The sequence below is a fragment of the Euphorbia lathyris genome, chromosome 7 (assembly GCF_963576675.1).
Source record: "Euphorbia lathyris chromosome 7, ddEupLath1.1, whole genome shotgun sequence".
NCBI lineage: Eukaryota > Viridiplantae > Streptophyta > Magnoliopsida > Malpighiales > Euphorbiaceae > Euphorbia > Euphorbia lathyris.
The window spans coordinates 80,149,517-80,159,876 of NC_088916.1; positions in this window are offsets into that span (position 1 = coordinate 80,149,517).

A 10,360-nucleotide genomic window follows, 5' to 3' on the forward strand; every position below is an offset into this window, starting at 1 on the left:
ATGTTTATAATTGATAAGACATTAATTTTGATTCTAAGTTGGATTCAGAAACTTAAATTAATTCAGCACTTACCTAATCATTGTTCCTAGACATAATCAAATTAGGCTAGATTTTCATTATTCCTAAACATAATCAAACTAGACTAGTTTTTTTTTTGTTTATAAAGCTGAATTTTGGTGGTGCTTCCACCCATTACTTATCAATATAACACATCCAGTTATTCTATGCTTTTCCTCAGTCTGAAATTTTTTTTATTTTCTCTAAAAGTTTTATTTTTAACTTTGAAAGACTGAATTCGAGCTTCAAGGACAATATGGAAATTTTATCTGAGAAATTTATGTTTCACCAAGAAGATACTAAAAAGACATATATTTCCGATGTTGAAGATGATATTAAACCAAAAGTCGATCAACAATTCGATTCATTAGATGTGGTGTACAATTTCTACAATGACTATGCACATAAGGCTAAATTTAGCGTCAGAAAAAGCCAAGATATAAAGAAGAATGGAATAGTAACTTGGAAAAGATTTGTATGCTTCAAACAAGGGGAAACTAACGAGACATAGAGAAACAACAATAAAGTTGAAGAAAGAGACCGTAAGAATATTCGAACAGGGTGCAATGCGAAATTAACTGTAAGCTATGATGGAAGTAGCTATGTTGTCAAGACTTTTATAGAGGAACACAATCATCCGCCTACAACACCAAGCCGAGTTCACATATTACCATCACATCGTAAAATGTCAGTAGCAAAAAAGAATCTTATACAAGACCTAAAAAAGGTGGACATTCCAATATACCAGCAATTCGCATTATTTGAGACACAAGCTGGTGGACATGAAAATGTAGGTTGCATTGAAAGGGATTTAAGGAATGCTGTTCGAGATGAGAGAGAGAAAGTTAAAGGACATGATGTAAACATTTTGTATGAGCACTTCAAATTTGAACAAGATAAGGACCCCGATTTCTTTTTTAAATTTGACACGGATGAAGAAGAAAGGCTTGTTAGATGTTTTTGGGTCGATTCAACTGCAAAAAGATCATATTCAAATTTTGGTGATGTAGTTGTATTTGATACGACATACAACACCAATCGTTACAAGATGATTTTTGCTCCTTTTGTAGGCGTGAACCATCATGGACAGACCACAAGTTTCGGATGTGCATTTCTGAGTGATGAGACTTTTGATTCATTTGTATGGTTGTTGAAAACTTGGCTTGCAGCAATGCCTAATGGCCCCCTGCATGTTATTATCATCGACCAAGATCAAGCAATGACAAAGGCAATTGCTCAAGTTTTGTCAAACACATTTCATAGGTATTGTATATGGCATATCTTAAAGAAATTTCCCGAGAAGACTAATGTTGCTTTTATGAAAAACTACTATGAGTCGTTTAAGACTTGCATATGGGACTGAGAGTGTGAAGAAGAATTTGATAGGAGATGGTTTGAAGAATTGGAAAAAAGTGAACAAACAGACAATGCATGGTTGAGAAAAATGTATGACTTGCGTGAAAAGTGGATTCCTGCATATGTTAATAAGTACTTTTCAGCAGGGATGTCAAGTAGTCAGAGGGTTGAAAGCGAACATGCATTCTTTAAGCGTTATTGCAGTAAAGAAAACAGCTTGATGGATTTTGTCACACGTTTTAATAGGGCTCTTGCTCATCAAAGGCATGAAGAATTGGTTCAAGACCATAAAGATTTAAATGAGACACATGTTTTAAAGCTAGGGATGCCAATGGAGATCCAAATGGCTCATTTGTATACTAAAAAGTATTTTAAGCATTTTCAAGTTCAGCTTCATGATGGTAATGGCTATTTAGTTGATATTGTCCTAGAGGATGATGTTCGAGGTGTTTACAAGACGGAAAGAGTGTTTTCTAACAACCTTAGAATTCGAACGCTTATACATGATAAAGTGTCAAAGATAGTGAAATGTAGTTAAAGAATGTTTGAGTTTGAAGGTATTCCTTGTAGACATATTTTGGCTTTTTTACGAGTGAAACAAATTATGGAGTTGCCAAAAGACTACATTTTGAGAAGATAGACAAGGTTTTCAAGAATTCAGAAAGAAATATGTCAAGGCCAAAATGGTGGAGATAGTTCATTGATAATGCGACATAACAATATGTTCAAAATTGCTTCTGCCTTAATTGATGAGGCTGTTATTTCAATTGAAGGGACCGAGTTAGTAAAAAAATCATTTGAAGGGTTGTTGGAGAAAGTTAAGGAATTAAATATTTCTATTGGGCAATCTTCTACACAAAGTTTCATATCTAAAGCTTCTCAAGAAAAACGCTATCTGGATCCTTTTCAAGTGAAGACTAAAGGCAGTGGAAAACGGACAATATCATGGAGAGATAGGAAGGGAAAAGTCAAACATTGCTCAATATGTCGAAGTACTAAACATACAAAAAACAAATGCACATCAGTTAGGTACGTAATTATGTATTATTTATACCATATTATTATCTTTGGTTAGCTTGCTTAATTTATACTATGTTTAGGTCAAAGGTTGTAGAAGCAGATGTGAACAATGCCTTCACTGAACATGATCATTTAGTTGATGAACTATAATTTGTAGGTCATTCCTTCTAATGCTTATATTACTATATTTATCAAATAGTTTATCTATATTTTTCTTGTTTGGTAATTGAATTAAAGTCATGTTAATTTTTTTAATGTAAAAACGCACAAAAAAAATCAATCTAGCACCCATAAATTATGAGAGACCACCACAAGTACCACATGTCAGTGAATCTTGGATCCGTCACTAGGTCCAATAAGATAAGGAGCAGTTAGTCAAAGAATTATCACATTTCTTTTATTTGAGTGGATTTGAACATTTGTATTCTGACATTTATTTATGTAGCCATATCCGGCCGTTCGATGATGAAGTTTGAGAACGAGTATTCAATAGAGATGGTGCTTGACGGGAGAAAGGGATTGAACATTATTCTATGGAGGTTTTGCCCAGTGGGGAGCTTTTAATTTTGAACTTTACTAATAGTAACAACTACGAGATATCGTCTTTCCTGTCTCTATGTAATTTCTTTTAATTTGATCATTTGGTCTGGTTTGTTCACTTTGTTTAACACTATAATTTTTAGTGTATTATTTATCAATCATTTTGCCTCTATCAATAGTCAGTTTTCTATAATTTACTAGGTTTAACTGGTTGATTGTTTTAATCATCATGAATATTGGAATTGTTAATACACAATTTTGAAATTATTATTTTTTTTGAGTTAAAATTATAAACATTGACTCTGTTAATAAAATCAGTTTGTCAAAAACTTTGTATAAAAGATGATAAACGGTGCCGTGAATGTGAGATAGTAATATGGATTTTTAATATTTAATTAACTAATTAAGAAAAATAATATGAATCTAGATTAGGATAAGAGTTTGTAATATTTAATCCACTAATTCCCCCAAAAAACGTGAATAGAGATTAGGATGGTCCACTTTACATTAATTAATTAATTAAATGAGATAAGTTTAACTCTTATTTAATTTTGTGAAGAATTTTTATGAAGATCGAGAGTTTTGAGATTTATCTCTTCTCTTTTAGATCTTTCTCTCTCTTTTAGATCTATCTTCTCTTTTTCAGATCTATCTTCTCTCTCTCAGATCTGTTGTCATGGTGAAAATTTTTTATGAAGATGGAGAATTTTGAGATCTATATTCTCTCTCTCAGATCTATTTCTCTCTTTTAGATCTTTTTCTCTCTTTTAGATCTATCTCCTCTCTTTCAGATCTCTCTTCTCTCTCTAAAACACAGGATCAATTTTATAACTCAATTTTTTTTTTCTCTCTCTCTGTGGCGATGACGAAGGCGACTGTGAAGGGAAGGGTGGATTGGTCGGTGAAGGCGGGCGGAAGGCCGGTGTTGGATCTGGCGAGTCCGGTTGCGAGGCGCGGGCTGGGTGCAGATCTGGTATAGGAGGAGGCTTGGGCGGCTGATGATGGGAGATCGGAAGGATCTCCTCGGGGTAGACGGCGGAGTAACGAAAGACCGAGGGATCGGTCCAGGGATCGTAGTAGATCGGAGTGGGCTGATGGTGGGGAGGCGGATCTGGTTAATTCGGTGCCTGTTTCGGTGGTTGGGGTGGCCGATCTGGATCAAGGAAGGGAGGGTTCTGTGGCTGCCGCGTCTGGCGTTGGGGAAGGAGAAGGTCCGATGTTTTCGGCTGTGGACCGTGGGGTTGAGCAGAACGTTGTGATGGGGGGACGCGTCCTGCGCTTGGTGCTCTGGGAGTGCCGGCCGCGCAAGCAGGGTATTCTTTGCGGCTTGCGCAGGCCGCGCTGGCCGCGCAGGCCGTGCTTGCCGCGCAGGCAGCGCAGGCCGCGCAAGCCGCGCAGGCATTTGTTCCGGGGGACTTAAGTCTTTTACTTCCGGGACAAACTATGGAAGGTGTTTCATCCCCAGGCACTCGGGTTACTCAGGGCCAGCATGCCCAAGGTTATCAAAAGGATGGGGGAGCTCCCTCCTGGAGGGATAAGTTGTTAGGGGTGGTGGAGGAGGAACCCATGATGGAGGAGGATACTTTTGAGAACGATGATGGGGATTTTCTCTCCGATTCCGATTCTGAGGATGGTCAGCCTGAGAACCCTTTGTGTCCTAGGATCCGTCTTTCCTCAGAAGACAAGCGGGTCATGAGATCCAAGTGGAAATTGGCATTAATTGTCACTGTTTTGGGGAAAAGAATCAGTTTCAACTACTTTGCCCAGAGGATTCAGGCTCAATGGGCTAAGAAAGGGAAGGTTACCATCACTGACCTTGATAATGACTATTATGTCATTAGATTCACAAGGGCTGAGGATTACAATGCGGTGGTCAATGGTGGACCGTATATTATCTCCAATCATGTTTTGGCTCTGAGACCTTGGGTCCCAAATTTTGACCCCCATGACTGCTCTGTTAACAGAATCCTTACTTGGGTTAGGTTCCCAGGCATTCCTCTTGAATACTATAGTGATAGATTCCTGAACAAGATTGGTAGCCTGGTTGGTAAGGTCCACCATGTCGATAAGACTACCATTGGGGCAGTAAGAGGCAAGTTTGCCAAGGTCTGTATTGATATTGATCTTGCTAAGCCTCTTCTTTCTCAATTCTGTATTCAGAATAAGGTTTTTCATATTGAATATGAAGGTATACATAATATCTGTTTTGAATGTGGTATGTTTGGTCATACATTTGAGGGATGTCCTAAGAAGAGGAAGGAGGCGGAGGAGTTGATGCAACCTATCATAGGTGGAGCTGAGAAAAGTCAGGGGGAAGAAAGGAGTTTTGGGCCATGGATGCTGGCCAAGAGGTCAGTGAGAAGGAAGCCAAGTGCTAATGTTAGTTCTATTCATCCGCCAGATATTAGTCGGAAGATGACTACGCTCCAGATTGCCCCTGAGATCAAGGTCAGACCCCCGGATATCAAGAAGATGAGTGAGGCTGGTGTGGTCTCAGCTTCTGGCTCGGGGTCTAGGTTCGGTGTCTTGTCCCTGGAGGAAGGTCGGGAATCGGACCCTTCCAATGAACAGATTGATTTGAGCATGCCTGGTCTGGAATCGGTCGAGCCTGTTTCTAGTCGGGGTAAATCTATTAATCCCCTCTTTGTCTCTGATGCTAAGGATAAAGGGAGCTCCCAGTCTCACCTTTCTACAGGGGAAGGGTCGAGTAGTAAGGCTGTTTCTCTGAATCCTCCTGTGGATGCTCTTATTGGAAAAGCTATAGGAGTGAGTAAGATGAACATGAAGAAACTTAAAGTGAAACCTAAGAAGAACCTTAATGGGTTAGACTCTTGGGCTAAAAGGGGACCTTCTGGGACTTCCTCTAGGCTCTCAGGAGCCCCGAATAAATACCTGATCTAGGGTTTGGGCTTATGTTAGTAGTCTTCCTTTCTGATGGATTTCTTTGTTTGGAATGTTAGAGGTGCGGCGAGCAAGGCAACCCGCATTCATGTTAATGATCTTATTAAACAGTTTAACCCCTCTTGTTTTGTTCTTCTAGAGACCAAGGTCAGTGGAGCCAAAGCAGACGAGGTGGTTAGAAAGTTTAAGAATTGGAATTGTGTCAGATCGGAGGCTACTGGCCGGGCTAGGGGGATTTGGCTCTTTTGGAAGTCAGGTCTTGTTAATATTGATATTGTTAGTATGGACTGTCAGTTCATTCATAGTAAGGTGTGCTACCCTGGTAATAAACATTTCTTTGTTACCTTTGTTTATGCCGATCCTGTTCTTTCTAATCGTACAAGGTTATGGGAGATCCTTCATTCTATTAGCTCTAACATGGTGGAGGCTTGGTTGGTGGCCGGGGATTTTAATGATATTGCCCTTTTAAGTGATCAGAGAGGAGGGGGTAATCATTATGTGAACCGGTGCCTTAACCACAAGCGTAGTATGGATCTGTGTGGGCTTTCAGACCTGGGTGCTGCTGGCCATAAATTTACCTGGAAAAGAAATAGCTTGTTTGTGAGGTTGGATAAGGTGTATGCTAATGTTGCGGCTATCTGTAGGTTTCCTGAGGTCAAGGTGCTGAATCTCCCCTTCCGTCACTCTGACCATTGCCCTATCCTCATTAATTTGGTCAAAGGTAACCGGCTGAAAGGTAACAGACCCTTTAGATATCTTGTGGCTTGGGATTCTCATCCCGACTTTAGGAATTTCGTGAAAACCAATTGGCATCCCCACTCTGATGTTCTCCTCGCTGCTGAGGAATTCAGAAGGAAGGTGGTTGTTTGGAATAAAGACATCTTTGGCCATATTATCAGGAGGAAGAATAAACTCTTGAGGAGGATGGAAGGCGTTCAGCGTTGCTTGGAGGCTCGTTTCGACCATAGCTTAAATGGTCACCTTAGAGCTCTCTAGAACGAGTTGGAAGTTGTGCTTAGACAGGAAGAGCTTCTTTGGTTCCAGAAGTCTAGGAAGGCCTGGATTCAAGACGGGGATCGGAATACCAGGTTTTTTCATCTCTCTACGATCATTAGGAGACAGAGGAATAGGATTGATGCTATCAAGGACGCTAGTGGCGAGTGGATTTTTGAGGAGGAAGACATTCGTCGCTCAGCCCTTAATTTCTACAAGGACCTGTTTAGAGAGGAAGCTGTGGACTTGGAGAGTGGCCACTCTGGTATTTCCTTTCCTCGTTTGGGGGAGGAGGCTATTAAAGATGCTTTCCATCGTATTGACCTTAAAGAGATTGATCTGGCCTTCTCTAGCATAGGGTCCACTAAGGCTCCTGGGATTGATGGTATCCCCGCTAGTTTCTATCATAAACACTGGGATACTGTTAAGGAGGGCATATATAGTTTTGTGTTAGGTGTTTTTGGTGGCTCTAACGATATCAGGTCGGTTAATAAAACCCTCATTGTCTTGATTCCTAAGGTTGTTAAGCCTTCCTCCTTCCTCCAGATGAGACCCATCAGTCTTTGTAATGTTTTGTATAAAGCTATTACTAAGATTGTGGCTAATAGAATCCGGAAGATCCTTCCGGATATAATTAGCCAGAACCAAGGGAGCTTTGTTCCTGGTAGACAATTGATGGATAACGTTGTTATTGCCCAGGAGGTTGTCCATTCTATGAAGATTAAGAAAGGTAAGAAAGGGATTGTGGCCCTCAAACTGGATCTGGAGAAAGCCTATGATAGATTGAACTGGAGCTTTCTTCTGGATAGTTTAGCCAAAGCTGGCATCCCGGAGAACTGGAGGATTTTGATTGAGAAGTGTATCTCCTCTCCTGTTTTCCAGGTCATGATCAATGGGGACATGTCGGATGAGTTTTCTCCCTCCAGAGGAATTCGTCAAGGAGATCCTATGAGTCCCTTCCTCTTTGTTATTGCCATGGAAAGACTGTCTCACCTGATCCAAGAGGCGGTGTGCAAAGGGACTCTCCACCCTGTTTCTATCAACAGACATTGCCCCCCTATTACCCATTTACTCTTTGCTGATGACGTCATGCTTTTCGTTGAGGGTAATGAGGAGCAAATTAAAACAGTTATGGATATCCTTGATTGTTTTTGCGAGGCTTCTGGCCAGAAGGTTAACATCCAAAAGTCCCGTATGCTTTGTTCCAAAAATATGGACAATAGCTTGTGCAGAAGACTGAGTGAGCTCTCTGGCATACCTCTGACGAACTCTTTGGGGAAGTATCTTGGGGTTCCTCTTCACAGTGACAGGGTTTCCAAAGCCTCTTTAAAGGATATTTTGGACAAAACTAATTGTTTGTGTGCTAGCTGGAAAGCTAATTCTCTTTCCCTTGCAGGTCGCCTTACCTTGATCCAGTCAGTTAACTGCGCTGCTCCGAACCACATCATGCAGGCCTGTAAGCTTCCTGAGCCTGTCCTTAGTGACCTGGATAAGATAAATCGGCGTTTCCTGTGGGGTGAGTCTGGAGATGGGAGAAAGGTTCACCTGGTCCCGTGGAAGGAAGCTTGCCAGCCTAAAAACAGGGGGGGTCTTGGTATTAGGCAGGCAAAGGACAATAATAAAGTCCTGTTAATGAAACTTCTTTGGAGAATGTGGCAATGCCCCTCCTCTCTTTGGGCCCGTCTCTTGTGCGGGAAGTATCGAAAAAATAGAATCTTTGGTGGCCCGAAGGAGAGGGTTGTTAGCTGTTCCTTCCTCTGGAAAGGGCTCAGTGCCGTGTTTGCTGAATTCTGTACGGGGATTGGCCTGGAGGTGGGTAATGGTAGATCTATTAGCTTCTGGTATGACACCTGGATTGGTGATAAACCGCTGATTGATGTGTGTAATGCCCCTCCGTCGGCTGATCTCCTTTCCTGGAAAATTGCTGATGTGGTGGACTCGGAGGGAGACTGGATCTGGTCAAAGTTCGACTCTTTCTTTAGTCTGGAGACCCTTCTTAACATTAGAGGAGTGAAGATTAGCAATCAAGAGGAGGATAAGGATAGACATTGTTGGGCCTTGACGAATAATGGTACTTATTCTTGTAAATCGGCCTATGAAGCTTTTACCCCTAATAGGGCTTATCCTCCCTTGGAGATTTGGAAGTCCATATGGTCCCTCAAGATCCCTTACCGTATCAGGAGCTTCCTTTGGCTGGGTATCAAAGACAGGCTCCTTACGAATGCGGATAGGCACAGAAGGCACTTGACTGAGTCTAGTGCCTGTAGTAGATGCAGAGGCAATGTGGAAACCTTGTGCCATGCCTTGAGGGATTGCCCAAATAGTAAGAAGATCTGGGAAGGGATCCTCCCTCATCACATCCTCCCTTCCTTCATGGCCTTTTCTGAAGGGGACTGGTTCTCTCAAGGAGCCAAGGGGAACTTGCTGGCCAACATGGAGCACGGTGCCATCCTCTTTGCTATTACTTGTCACCAAATCTGGAAGTGGAGGAATGAAGAATTATTTGCAGGTAAGGCTGTCCTTATTCCTGATTTACTGTTTTTCTTCTCGAAGAAGCTCTTTGTTATTACTAAAAGCTTTGAAAGAGATTCCCTTGTTCGCCCTTCCCCGGATAAAGAGATCCTGCTAGTTGGCTGGAGTAAGCCTAGAGAAGGGTTTGCTAAGTTGAATACTGATGGCTCCTGCCTTAGTAATGGCAGAATTGCTGCTGGAGGAGTTCTTCGGGATGCTGGTGGCAATTGGATGGCGGGGTTTACCCATAACTTGGGGACGGGCTCCTCCTTTTCTGCGGAGCTCTGGGGTATCTTGTCAGGTATTAAACTCGCCATTCGCATGGGTGTTAAAAAGCTCTCGGTGGAATCTGATAATCTGGAGGCTATTAACAGGATTTCAGATAGCCAGGCTGTTTGTCTGAAGAGCCAGAATCTCATCAAAGCTATTTTGAGGCTTCGTCCTGCCTTTGAGTATCTTAATTTCTCCCATATTTTTAGGGAGCAAAACCGCGTGGCGGATCGCTTAGCAGCTGCTGGGCATGGGAGAATGTTAGGTGTTTCTACCCTACCTGTTCCTCCTTCTTTTCTTTTGCCTTCTCTCCTAGAGGATAGGATTGGAGTCAGCTTTCCTAGACTGATCCCGGTGTAGGTTTTTTGTTGGTTTTGTTTTTTTCCTTTCCTTTCTTACCAAAAAAAAATTAAAAAAATTTTAAACCATAAGATTATAATAAGACTTGATCTAACGGTGATTTAGTCGGTTACTGATCATGTGAACCGGACTGTATGCACCAATTTGGACTCTGCTGCATGTCCCAACCTAAGGTGCCACAAAGCATAGTTATTTGCTTGACTAGTAACTGAGCAACTAATTTGAAATTGAGAATTCAAAGAATGCACATGTGCATCTTTCTTACATTCAAAATTAGCTATAATATCTGATGAAAAAGAGTAAGGTGTTAACTGATAAAGTCCTTCCTTGTAAAATCCAACAACAAGCACT